General features: G+C 50.3%; 1 long non-coding RNA gene across 1 annotated transcript; it reads left to right on the forward strand.

Moving 5' to 3' along the window:
• The first annotated feature begins 3,589 nt into the window (after positions 1–3,589).
• LOC139829406 (uncharacterized) lies at positions 3,590–10,943 on the forward strand. The gene is made up of 2 exons (XR_011741892.1): positions 3,590–4,724; positions 7,375–10,943. It is a non-coding gene; the product is annotated as an uncharacterized lncRNA (long non-coding RNA).
• The last annotated feature ends 1,348 nt before the right edge of the window (positions 10,944–12,291 follow it).

Raw genomic sequence — 12,291 nt, forward strand, 5'->3', positions numbered from 1 at the left:
GTTTTATGGGGTAGGAGCTGAACTGGCTGAAGGGATGAGTCCCTTTTGTCTCTAATTTAAGCTCAGCTTGCCTTCCGAATGTGCTATTCAAGCTGTTTATTGAGCTGCTGTGGCTCCATGTGCCTGGTTATCAGGGCTGCGGGAGGAGGTTGTCAGCAGGCTGTGATGGGAGTTGTTAATGTGCATCCTCTTTGCAGGCTTGTAAAGGTGAATTTAATCTTTTAAACACTGCTGCCTGGTGGGGACGAGCTGGCAGCTGCCGGCAGCTGGATGGCTCCGCTGCCAGGGCCCCAAGCTATTAGCAAAGCTGCAATAATGTCCTTTATTTAATTGTAGCCGCGTCATATGCGGCATTTCTGGATGTGACTGGTTGCACGTCCTTTCCTCACCCGGTTCGTTCTGATGGGTGCCTACGGAAATCACGGGCTCTTGATTTGCAGCACGGGTTTTTGGCAGCTCTTTGCTCTGGGGCTCTCCAAATAAAAACCCACTCCAAACCACCCTTGTTGGTGATGCTGGCTGATGGAGAGACGGCTTGGTTTGGATTAGTTGCCCACTAGCAAGAAAAGCTATTTTGAAGCAGAGGCTGGGAATGTTTGAGCTAATCCCAGGTGAAAGCTGATTAAGGGCTGGGTGATTTGGGAGATCTGGAGCAGGTCCTGGTGGCGCGGGGAACGCGGCCGTGTCCCCGCCTGCTCCAGCCACGCTGCCCGGCCAAACCACCCCCCTGGCAATGATTAACAGCAGGCAAAGCTCAGCCCTGTGTTTCCCAAGGTGTCGGAGGGGATTTCGTTGCACAAACTCTCACCAAAGTCCATGGAGCTTAAGCCTGACCTTTGGCAGCTTTGGCAGGTGGGAGCTGGGGAGAGATCTCAGTGCTCGTCTCCAAAGGTGTTGCAGAGGCACCTTTGTTAGTGCTTCAAGTGACCCAAGTTGGCAGCTACAGGTTGCCTGAATCAGCAATGTGGCAGCAAGTGCCTTCGCCCTGTCTGCGTCTGAGGAAAATATTTAGATTTTCGCACTATTTTCAGGGCCTGGGTAATGTGTTTCTGCAGGAGACGCGAGCCCCAGCGGGGTCAGCTCTGCTGTATGACACAGACACCCCGTGTGGGCAAAGCCCCTGCCCGGGAGCAAAGGGCAGAGGCTCCAGGTGGGATCTGGAGGATGCACCAGCCGTGGAACTCGCTGTGCGGGCTCTCCCTGGGGAAGCTGCTCCACAGCTCGCTCCCATGGGGCTGTCCCCTCCGCTTTGGGGACGTGACGTGTGGCACCCACATCCCCCCAGCATCGCTGCGTCCGGCACGGTAGCGGGGCACAAAGGTCTTTGCAGGAACAGCAAATTTTGGGTCAGTCGCCTTCAAGGATTCAGAGCAGTGAGTCTTAAAGAAAGCCCTGGGGGTCTCCCCAGCATGCAGAGTGAACCCCGCACCATGGGACGAGCTTTGCAGACCAGCACTAACCCCCAATGGGCAGCAGTTTGGGCCCTCCTGACTTAAATATTTGCTTTTTATCTAGCTTGCCCTTGCCAAGTGGCCGCGCAGCCCCAACCCAACAGCAGCCCCTTGTCCCAGCTCGTGGCTTCGCAAAAACACGGCCCAGCAAACAGGCGCCAGGTCTTGTGCATCGCAGCGCACGAAACCGCAGAGCTTCCTATACGTATAAACGCTGAATTCTTCACCTATATTGTGCCTGGCACAGCCAAACGCCGCTGAGCGTCTCCTCCAGCTGGGTAAATATTAAGCAGGCTGGAGCTTGACTGCAGGCAGCGCTTCAGCAAACAGCATTAGGTGTAAACACAATGTAATTTCCTTTCCAGAAAAATATTTACTTACCTCTCCAGTCACTCTTGAATTGAAAACACAGTTGGTGCAGCTGCTAAGGAATTGCTTAGATCTGATTTTTTCTTAATTTTTCCCCAGTTTTTCAAGCAGTTTTTGGCTCTGGGGACACGTGTTGGCTCCATGCAGAGCTGCTGCAGCTCCACAGTAGCAGCATTATAGTGAAGTCTGAGGCATTTTTAAAGACCCTATTTCAGGTGTTTATGCGCTGGTGCGTATACATCACACCTTGGACTATGAGTCCTTGTGCCTTTTCAAAGGCTCTCAGCATTCTAAATATTTCTGAGGCTGAGACCTTGCTGCACAAAGAGCCCCAAAGTCCCCCTGGCTCCGAGCCCATCCAACCCCAAATTGAGCAGCTGCATGGGGGCACCGAGCCCTGCGCTTGTCCCAGGAATTAAGGGAGTTTTCCTCCCGGCACCGAAGCAAAATCCCAGGCAAGTTCTGCACGTAAATTGTTGCATGTGTGTATTTGCATAGATCTGAATGCAGCAGGTAAGTGGGGAGCAATGGTTCTATTTAATGATGCTCAACCACCCCCCGATGCCCATGGGGAGCGAGGAACTGCAGCAAGAGCCCAGCCTGGGCTCCTCTCCTCCTGTTATTGATGTTATCTCGCTCTAATGGTGCCAGCCAAATGTTTTCTGAGGATTTGGAGGAATCCTGCATCCTGTGGTGCGGGGTCAGCCAGGGCGGGCGGTGCTCGGGGAGCCCGGGTGTTCAGGTATGGAGCATCCTTTGCTCCTATAAACGTGGGTTGGGTTTTGTTTGTTTGCTCATTTTCAAAATTACTTTGCCATCTTCCAAAGAGACCCAAAAAAAAATCAAGCAGTTAAGTAGCCTGATCCAATCAGTATTTTTCTTCCCACTAGAAGCTGAATCTTATTTTTAAAAAGCCTGGTATGCAATCTGGGACACGAGGGTTAAGCCACATCCCTTTCAGGAGCAGCTTTAGCCCTGTGGGCTCCGGCTTGCAGGGCTCTGGAATGCACCCAAAGTGGGGTCCTGCTGGGGGTCTTGGGGTCCTGCTGGGGGTCTCGGGGTGCTGCTGGGGGTCTCGGGGTGCTGCAGGGGAGCACAACTCTGACTGCAGCCCCGGGGCTGAGCCGAACCCTCCAGCACTGACGTGGCTGTTTCTATCCAGATTAAAGGGAAATTAAAATTAATCCTCAGAATCCAGGGAGATCGCAGGGGTTTAGCATATTTTCCCTGATCATTCATTATTTTTAGTACGTGCTTCTTATTTTTAGCTTCTTGCAAAGGCAGCAGGTACTCGAAATCCCCTCCCTGTCGCAGCGTCCTCATCATCCGAGCAGGAGAAAGATGGGGGGAAGGACGTGGTCCCCGAGCAGCCCCGCTCGGGCAGGAGGTCGATGGGGGCACAGGGCTCTGCATAGGAAACACATGCACTGAGATATTTTCATCATTACCTCAATTTAAAACCCACTAACCCGCCGGGTCTCAGCTGAGCTGTTCTGCACTCAGAGCAGCACAGGCGAGCTCAGAGCTCGGCCCCGTCTCCCTCCCTTCTCGTGCCATAATGCTCTTTCTTAAATCATTTTGCTGCGTCACATCTTTGCTTCCTGTGTTTGCGTTTTGTTAGTGAGGAAAAAAAACCTCGCTAAAGAGAAGGGAAAAAAACCCTTTCTGTTTTCCTCTCCCATCGCTGCCGATGCCTGGCTGCAATGGGGGGGAGTTTCGTGGGGTGTGGGGAGAGCCAGGCCCAGCAAATCTGGGGGTGAGAACCACAAGAACTTGTATTTTTTGTTAACTTTCTGGGTCTTTGCTTGCAAAAAAAATTCCTGCTGTTATTGGGGGAAATAATACTGACTGGGGCTGTCTGAGCAGGATGCTCAGCATCCTTTAAAATAAATCTTTGCTGCGATCGGTCTCTCAGCATCCCGTAAACTGGAACACAAAAAAGCGAGGTTAATGTTTAATCAGACACGTTATTTCCTTCGGATGGCAGCAACCTCGCGCCGTGTTTGACACCGGAGTGGATCGCGGCAACCCCAGGGTTATGTTCGTTCTCTCAAGGTTTGCGGGGGCAGGAGGTGCACACGGGGCTGCGTTGGTCTCGGGGTGAGATGGGAGCAGGTGAAGCCAAAAGATGCAAAATCTCTCCCCACCACATCCAGCTGGGCAAAAAGGCATGGAGGCGGCACACGAGGGAAAGCACACAGATACCGGGGCTTGGCTGAGCTGGGGCGCAGGCACGGGGCTGTGCGGGGTCTTAATTAAATCACTTCCAGCCAGATTTGGTAACGAGCCCTGCACCGGCATGCACTGCCTCAAAATGCTGCTTATAACACACTGCTGCTCTCTGTTAAAGGAATAAATCGGGGAGACCCTGTGGGGATCAGGGGGTGTCCAGGATTGCTCCCAATGACCAGCAGCTGCTTTGCCATCACCAGGCGGGGTGGAGGGGAAAGCAATGGGTTTGCCAAAAGCTGCAGGACGTGTCTGAGCAAGAGCATCTGCTGGAAGCTGAACACAGAGCATCGTTTTTGTGGGGCAGCAGCCAAACTGTTCATATTTTGCAGAGTGTCCCTGTATGTTTGTATTTGTCTTTCCATGGGCTGGTGCAGCTGCTTTGGGATCCCGTGGCAGGAGGATCCAGGGATGCTCCGGAGCACGAAGCGAACCCGGCTCTGCAGAGCTCCGCTGTGTTTGTGTCCCAGAAACAGGCTCCATCCCCTCTCCCTGCGTAACATGGGCTGCATGTGACCTGCCCTGCGGTCCTGGCCACTGATTTTATTGTATCTCTGGATAGCGATTGCTTCAGCAGGTCACGGTCTGCGGGTGACAGCGGAGTCCTGCACCGGCAAAGGGAGAGTTACACAACGGTGCTGACGGCAACACCATCGTCCCCCAGGGCTGTGACCGGTGAGTCCTTGGGCTTTGCTCAGACACGATGTGGTGTGTGGGGACAGCTGGTGGCATTGCAGAGATGGCTGATGGCATCGCAGGGACCTCCTCCTGCAGCGCGAGGGACGCCCCGGGCTCCTCTTTGCCAAACGCGCCGTACCCTCGGGTTTCAGGCAGCGTGAAAGATTGATTTCTTGATTAAAGTTTAACGGGCGGTATAATTAAGGAAATCCTCCTGGTTCAGAAAGTCATTAGGAGACGATTAATTGGGCTGAGGCCGGGAGTCGCCTCCTGTGCAGGAGCAGATGCTGCTGCACCCACGGGCTCCCAACCAGGGCAGTGGCAGATGTGGGTGCAGCTCAAACTCTGCAAACCCGGCCCAGCGAGCAGTGTTTAGGATCCCTCTCAGTCACTGTTCACACTCCTTCCAATAGCAGTTTAAGGCCTTTCGCTTCAAAGCATTTAATTAAATAAACCAGTTATGCTCTAGCTGCGGAGTCGCAGGAAGGCAGGGCTGGCAGATCCCCCCCTGCAGTGGGATCCGTGTCCATCCCACCACCTCCCAGACACCCCTAACACGGTTCCAACCACCCCGCGTTGTTTCTTTTCCCTGATAACCTCTCCCATTCTTGCACTTGTTTTATTTGTGGCGTTAAGAGCAGAGGCAGCAGCTCCGGGGTCTCCTCGTTGCCTTGTGGAGAGATGTCAGGTCAACATGGACATCTGAAGCTCACACCAGGAGCTGGTGTCTGCGGCTCAAACTGATTTTATTCTTGAAATGTTAATTGAATAGTAAATTGTAGATCTGTCAAATAGATTGGGTGAAAAGATCGATTCACATTAGGTGGAGGAGACCATGTTTCGAGACAGAAGAAATGAATTGGGTAAGATCAGTGATTCAGCCTCTCAGTGTGCGCCAGGGCGAGTTATTAACACTGAGCTTTGCATAGGAGAATTATCATGGATGGAGGAGATTTTGTTTGCACAGATGCTTTAGTGCATTGTTTGTAAGGAGTTTAGCTATGCTCAACATTTAGCTTTAGGTTAGTTTAGGCCCAATATTTGAGTATTGAATGGGAGGGAAAAAAGTCGTTCTGCAGTTTAGGTGGTTTTATGCAGTGGGTTTAAATGGGCTTAATGAGCTGCGTGCAACCCTGAGATCACCCCTCTCCAAGCACCTTCCCAAATTAGTTGTTAGTCAACCAGCAATAAGTCTCCTTCATTTAGTGTTGTGTTATGAATCCCAGCGCTCAGTTTAAGCAGCGAGTCCATGCCGGACTGGCCATTGTCCTTTCTAGTAATGGACTCAGGCTGCAAAATTTGGATTTGAAGCTCAGGGCTGTTTGGATTTAGGGTTTTAGCTTGCCCGTTATAGAAATAAGAAACAGATGGGATTTGCAGAGCTGGGTTGGACTCCACGCTTCTCTTAAGGTCAGTGTTGTTTAAGTAAACTCAGATTTTAAGTCAGATTCATTTCAGTCTGTTCCTGCCTGCTGCACTGATGGCACACGCCAGCACAAAGCATCCCCAGGGCTGGAATCCTTAAAACACTAAGTATATTCTGTGGATCTCAGAAAGAAATATTACCGCTGGTTCTGCAAGTGAAGCGAAATCAGTGGCAACTGGGAGCGTTTGTAGTCAGGGCCAGGAGGGTCCTTAACATGCATTTATACATCAAAGTTCCCATATTTTTAGAACTTTATAGCTTAGGACTGTGCAATATTCCTTTTTCATCTAATAAGGGTTCTGCGAGACACATGGAAGGGCAGGGCTTGATATTCTTAGCAATTTACACAAAAAAGAGCATCTTGCCTCAATGTGTTGTAGCCTCTGCTCCTCAGGCAGCTCAATTTCCAATTGAAGCTGCGGCTTCAGCACCTTTTCCAATCACGTCCAGGTATCTTCCGTTCGGAAGCATCACTTCAGCTGAACAAATTCCTAAATTTAGTAGTGAAATAACAGGCTCAGATTGCATTTTGCAGAAGGTCAGGTTGGAGTATCTAATGGTCCTGCCTGGCTTTCAAATCCAAATGCCATTTAAAATAAGCCCGTTGAGCATCTCACGGTCTGCGGCGGTGTACGGCTGCCTGTGTTTTGCCTTTGTGTGTTGCTGAGCAGCAACAACACAGAAATTCTGCCCTTCCTTGGAAAGGAGAATTTCCAGGAGAGCTTTCACTTGTTCCTGATCACTTGTGGACTTGGTTTTAGCTGGCAAAAGAGATTTACAGAAGCGTAGCGTTAAGGATTCGCGGACAGGTGTTGCCTCAAATGCTCTGCAACTAATACCCGCACCAATAGATCAGCAAATCATGGGCAAAATAAATCAGCTGCGGTTCGCAGGGTGTCTGTTCAACTGGCCTGTGGCTTTTGTCACGGACGCACATAATGATGAGATTTAATGAGAAAACAGTTTGCTGTTGGTTGAGCCCGTCAGAGCAGCCGAGACAAGGGCAATGCCTGGGGACACAGCAACCGCGATGCTGCGGGGAGTGAAGAGCGACGGAGGGCAAATGTTCAGTCTATAAAGGTTTCCAGCCTAATGTACGATTAGAGGAAGGAAAATGGACTGCACATTAAAATTCATGAAGGAGCACAATTTGAGATCCATGAATAACAGGGCCACAATTACACAGGACCGGGGATTTGGGTTTGGTTTTGTTTTGTCCAGAGCTGGTGGAAGAAATGGAGCCATGACCAGGACGTGTGCGGCTGCCACGTGCTCTGCTCTGGATGCCGCGGATGACACGGAATGGTTAAACACGGGGACATGAGGAAACTGGAAAGCACAACCTCTGGTTTGTAGATTCGCAGACAAAATACATGAGTTGTTCTTTGGTGGTGAGTTTGACAGACCTGTCGCCTTGTCACTGCATTCCAAGGCTGATGGTTGGGTCTCGACAGAACTCTTAACTGGGCGACGTGGCACTTGGGCATCTTGTGCTTTGAACACCCCATTGACACGCGTAACCTTGGTCAAGTCACTTAACCTCCTGCAGTCCTGTTTAACCCTGACCTAGCGTGGCCAGCAGGACCATGGATTAAGCACCGTGAATCTCAGGTCCCTCAAAACAAGGAAATCAGCCGGTAATCACAGGGGAGCCTTTGGCTGCAGCGCACAGTGACAGCTATGGGAAGGGGAGGAGGAAAATGGGTGTCTCCAGTCCATCACCATCTAATGCTGGGAGAGCACCGAGGGGATGTGGCTTTTCCTAACGACTTATCATGAGACGAGCTCATGCCAGGGGTCAATTATTCACCCCCGTGTTCCCCTCCGCGAGGAGGGAGGCTGGGAAAGCAGTCAGCTGCTTTTATTTGATGGTCTTAATATAGAACAAAAGTGTAGTATTTTGTCCTAGATTTAACACTTGGGGAAATAAAACTACTTTGGGTGGCAGGAGGTGCTGTCACATACCAGAGGACAGTTCCAGGATAACCTGGGATTTCTGCTTATTTTACAGTCATAGAAACATATCTAAATCACAGCCATGGTGCACTCTAATGGGAATGTGGAGCCTAAAGTGAATTATTGATTATTTTCCACATTTGATAAGGAAGTCAGAAGAGAAATTGATGTCTAATACGCAGAAATATATTAGAAGCCTCCCATGGGTTGTAACAGAAATGCAAGTGTGAGAAGATCTTAAAACGGCCATCAGCTTTCATTAGGCAGCTACAATTAGTGAAATACTTCATCTGGTTCACGCCTGGTGGATTTTGTTCCTCGGTTGCTCTCGGTGGTGGGCGTGTGTGGAACTGCCCATAAGGACCTGCCTGCCTTCCTCTTCTTAGGTGAACGTGGGAAGAAAATGTTCCAATTTAAGAGGAAAATCTCAGGCACTGTCTAAAGATGGAGGTATTCTCCAACCCACCCTACCCCAGTCTCCGGGGAGACCGTTCCCACGCCATTCCGCATTCATAGCTCTGCACAGACAATTTCACCGATCCAAACGCTGCTTGGAGGATTTGCTGTAAAAGCTTATTTTAAAACCACAGAGGGTGCACGTCCTTGGTAGCGGCTTTGTACGAGCGTCACTGAATTGTTCCAGTGTTCAGCTCCTCACCTGTCTGGTTCATGTATGCGGGCTGACAGATGGACGGACGGACGGACCGTGCTCTGTGTGAGAAGGCGAACAGCTGAGCCAAAGCCTAATCCTTCCTCGAGCCCGCGACCTTTTTATTCACACTGGCACCTGGCAGGAGCACCAATCATTCATGTGTGTGGAAACAGCTGCAGGTCTGACACTGGAGTTAAATTTAAAAAGGGTGATGCAGGCATACGTGTGCGGGTGGTAAATTAACAAAATCAGTTGCTGGCCCGTCATAGACCAACTTTAAAGACAAAAGAAAACAGGCTTTTAAGAGCTCAGGCTTGCAGGGAGTGAGCCAGGTCTGTTCTACCAAACACAACCGGGTTTGTGCAGAATCGCTGGGCACCGCGACCTGAACCCGTCACTGCGACTCGCAGCGGGTCAGGTCTGTGGCTACATGAAGATCAAACTCGGTGCCCAGCACGCTCGGGAAGGGCTCGGGGTGATGGTTCCACACAAGCCATGTGGCCAGCGGTAAGTGGGAGAGGGGCTTCTGTAGCCACATCAGCCTTTGTGCCGTCAGGGCTGAGCCAGGTCTGGCTGAGGAGCTCCTACATCAGCTTCTACCATGCCGGTGGTTGCACCGGGATGTGCCCTCGGGGTCTGTTGACACCGCAAATCCTTTCCCAGCATAGAAATACGGGTATTTTATTCTGGTCGAGCAATTCCCAGCCTGGACGTGGCCACACGCCGCCCCTTGCCACCTGCTGAAGAAAACGAGCTGGGCCAGAAGCGCCGATGGCTGCCAGCGCTGTTTCCTGCAGCCTTTTTTAACCAAAACCTGTGAACGCCGTTATGAGTCACCCGGCTGCCTTGGTGGAACACAGCACTGTAGAAATTGTTTTCCATGGAGCTAAACACAAGGCAAATCTTTTCATTATGTAGCAGAAAGCCTCAGGCTTCTGATTCCACCTTCAAAAAGAAGCAGTTTTTAAGAAGCGGAGCAAAATTTGAAATAAAACTTGTCAGCTTGTACATGTTTTGTAGCGGGGCGCTGTGAGATGGCAGATGGAGGTGTAAAAGGGTTTTGTTTATTTGCTGTGTCTAACACCTTTCTACAGCGCTCATCCTCTGGTTTAAGAATAAGGCTTTTTCAATAATGACTCGCAGACAGTGCCGCAAAAATCGGGCTCTCAGGAAAACTCCTGGTTGTTTGACAGGAGAGCAGCTCATAGGGAACATGGGTTTATTCTGCTTGTGCTGAAGCTACAACTTGAGGATCTTTCTTCTAGAAAGCGGCTCTACTTAGAGATTCCAGGCACAAGGCAATTATCTGTCTTCGCTCGCTCAATGTAATTAATGGACGTGGTTTTCTCCACGGGTAACGAGGGATGGTGTGTTCGTTGTGGAAGGGGCTGCTTTGTCCAGAGCAAGGAGGAGAAAATTCCCCAGGATGCGAGGTCTTTCCTCTGGGAAGATGGATGAACCCGTGGGGTACAGGGAGGGACTGGAATATCCCCCAGATCCTGCTACATCTCTGCTCATCCAAAAAGAAAACGCATCCTCTGCTCAGACGGGAAGACAGACACCCTTGGGAATAATTCAGTACAGGAAGCTCTATCACCTCGCAGAATTTGGAGTTTTGTGCAAACTTGGACCTTGGGAAAAGAGCAATTTCGGTCTTTCTGGCTCACCTGAAGGAAACGGGGCTGCCCTGTGCAAGGCAGCTGCCGAGGGAGCAGCTGCGAGGGTAGAAACGCATTTGGAGAGTTACTGGAGCAGGGAGTTGTGCTGGGCTCGCTGGTCCTTCCCCCAGCTCTCCCTTTGATTTGTGGTGTGTGCAGACCCCTTAATTCGTTTCTGTTTTCCCCATCTGTGAAACTGAGATAAGATCACAAGGGAATTGTAGAGTGTGACTCATTAATGTTTATTAGACAGAGGAAAATTCTTAAATGAATGGCGCTGTATTCCAGGAGGACAAAGTTCAAGACTGCAAGGGGGTTGATTAAACCCAAATCTGCTATTCCCAGGCTAGGAGGACAAAAAAAGACAATTGGAAAGCTTTACCCACCCCTAAGTCTGCCCGAAGCAGTATGTGATTTAAATAAAATCAAGCAGAATGTGCAAGCGTGCGTGCATTCATGCATACATGCGTTATCTATAAAAAAACATTAAAGAATGATTATTAAATGTATGCCAAGAAGTGTAATGAGGGTGTGTTTGAAGTTTCCAATCAGGGATAATAAAGCAGTGTACGTGATCGCCAGGAACTGAGTTACTCATGGCGACAGGGCATTAGAACATCGTGTGGCAATAAATGTGACACACGTTGATAAAGGGACATCACAACATACGGCGTATTGGCACATTCTGTTACGTACTGAAGCGAACAGAGCTATAGATTGGTTATTATGATATTATGATGTGCTTTTTATGTTATAGAGGAGCATTTAAGAAATTTTAGGTGGTTGCTACAGGAAAGCCTCAGACAGAAACGCAGGATTTATGCGGTTATTCAAAGCAGGAATCACCTGCACGTTGCAAATAAAGGCCAATATGCGAATGATTTGTCAGTAGCTGATGGGCAGTTTGTGAAACGCTGGGATTTGTCTCTGAATTTTGGTCAGATCGCAGCAAACATCTCAGAGCAATAAACCCAGAGACGTAATAGCAGGTATCTCTCATAGTTGTGGTACTGTAATGAAACAGTTACTGCGATGTTCTCTTCTCTCTGGCTACATTAATAAGAAATAGCAGGAAAATGGCTTATCTGCTGTGATTTCACAACGCCAGTTTGTAGACAGGCTAAACAAATACGTATAGGTGAGGCGCATCTGAAGTTGGTGACATCAGGGACTGATGTGACGCTTTCCAAGCTTCAGAGCGCGTTGCAAATGTTCCCAGCAGGTAAATATTCCTCCCATTCCGTGTTCCAGTACAAATTGAGGTGATTTGGGAAAACTGGAGTCAGTAGGTGGCTGGAATTTGCTCCTGGTGTGACGACAAACTTACCGGGTGATTATTGTGACCGGTACAACCCAATGCAGAGCGAAACACGAACACACGCAGGACCGTAAGGGGGACAAACGGTATGACGTGCAGACACAACACAACGCCAAAATCGCGCTGTAGCAGGAACAAGGGGTTGGTTCAAGCGGTTGGTTTGGCCCGCGGGCCCGTGTCCCCTGAGCGTTCAGCGCTTGCCACCTTCAGGCCGTGCGGGAACCCACGGGTGTGCCGGGAAGCTGGGGCCGCGGGTCCGTGAATCACGGACTTTGATTTAATGGAGCTGTTTCCCCATCGCGTCTCTTCGTGCACCGTGTTGGTGGCGACGGGTTGTGCGACCTGCTGAGAGACAACGACTGGTTGTGGCACCCAGTCCCAACTCAGATCGCTCAATATTCTGTATTTGTTTATAATCCTGTATTTTACACAGCGGTTTAACTGTGCCGGAGCTGGAGGGACCCGCGCTGACCAGAGGGAGCCCCGGGGTGGGACAGGGAGAGCTGCTGGGTCTCCCCCGCGCTGGCAGCGTCCCTCGGGAAGGAGCAAGCGGC

The sequence above is a fragment of the Patagioenas fasciata genome, chromosome 19 (genome assembly GCF_037038585.1).
Source record: "Patagioenas fasciata isolate bPatFas1 chromosome 19, bPatFas1.hap1, whole genome shotgun sequence".
Classification (NCBI taxonomy): domain Eukaryota; kingdom Metazoa; phylum Chordata; class Aves; order Columbiformes; family Columbidae; genus Patagioenas; species Patagioenas fasciata.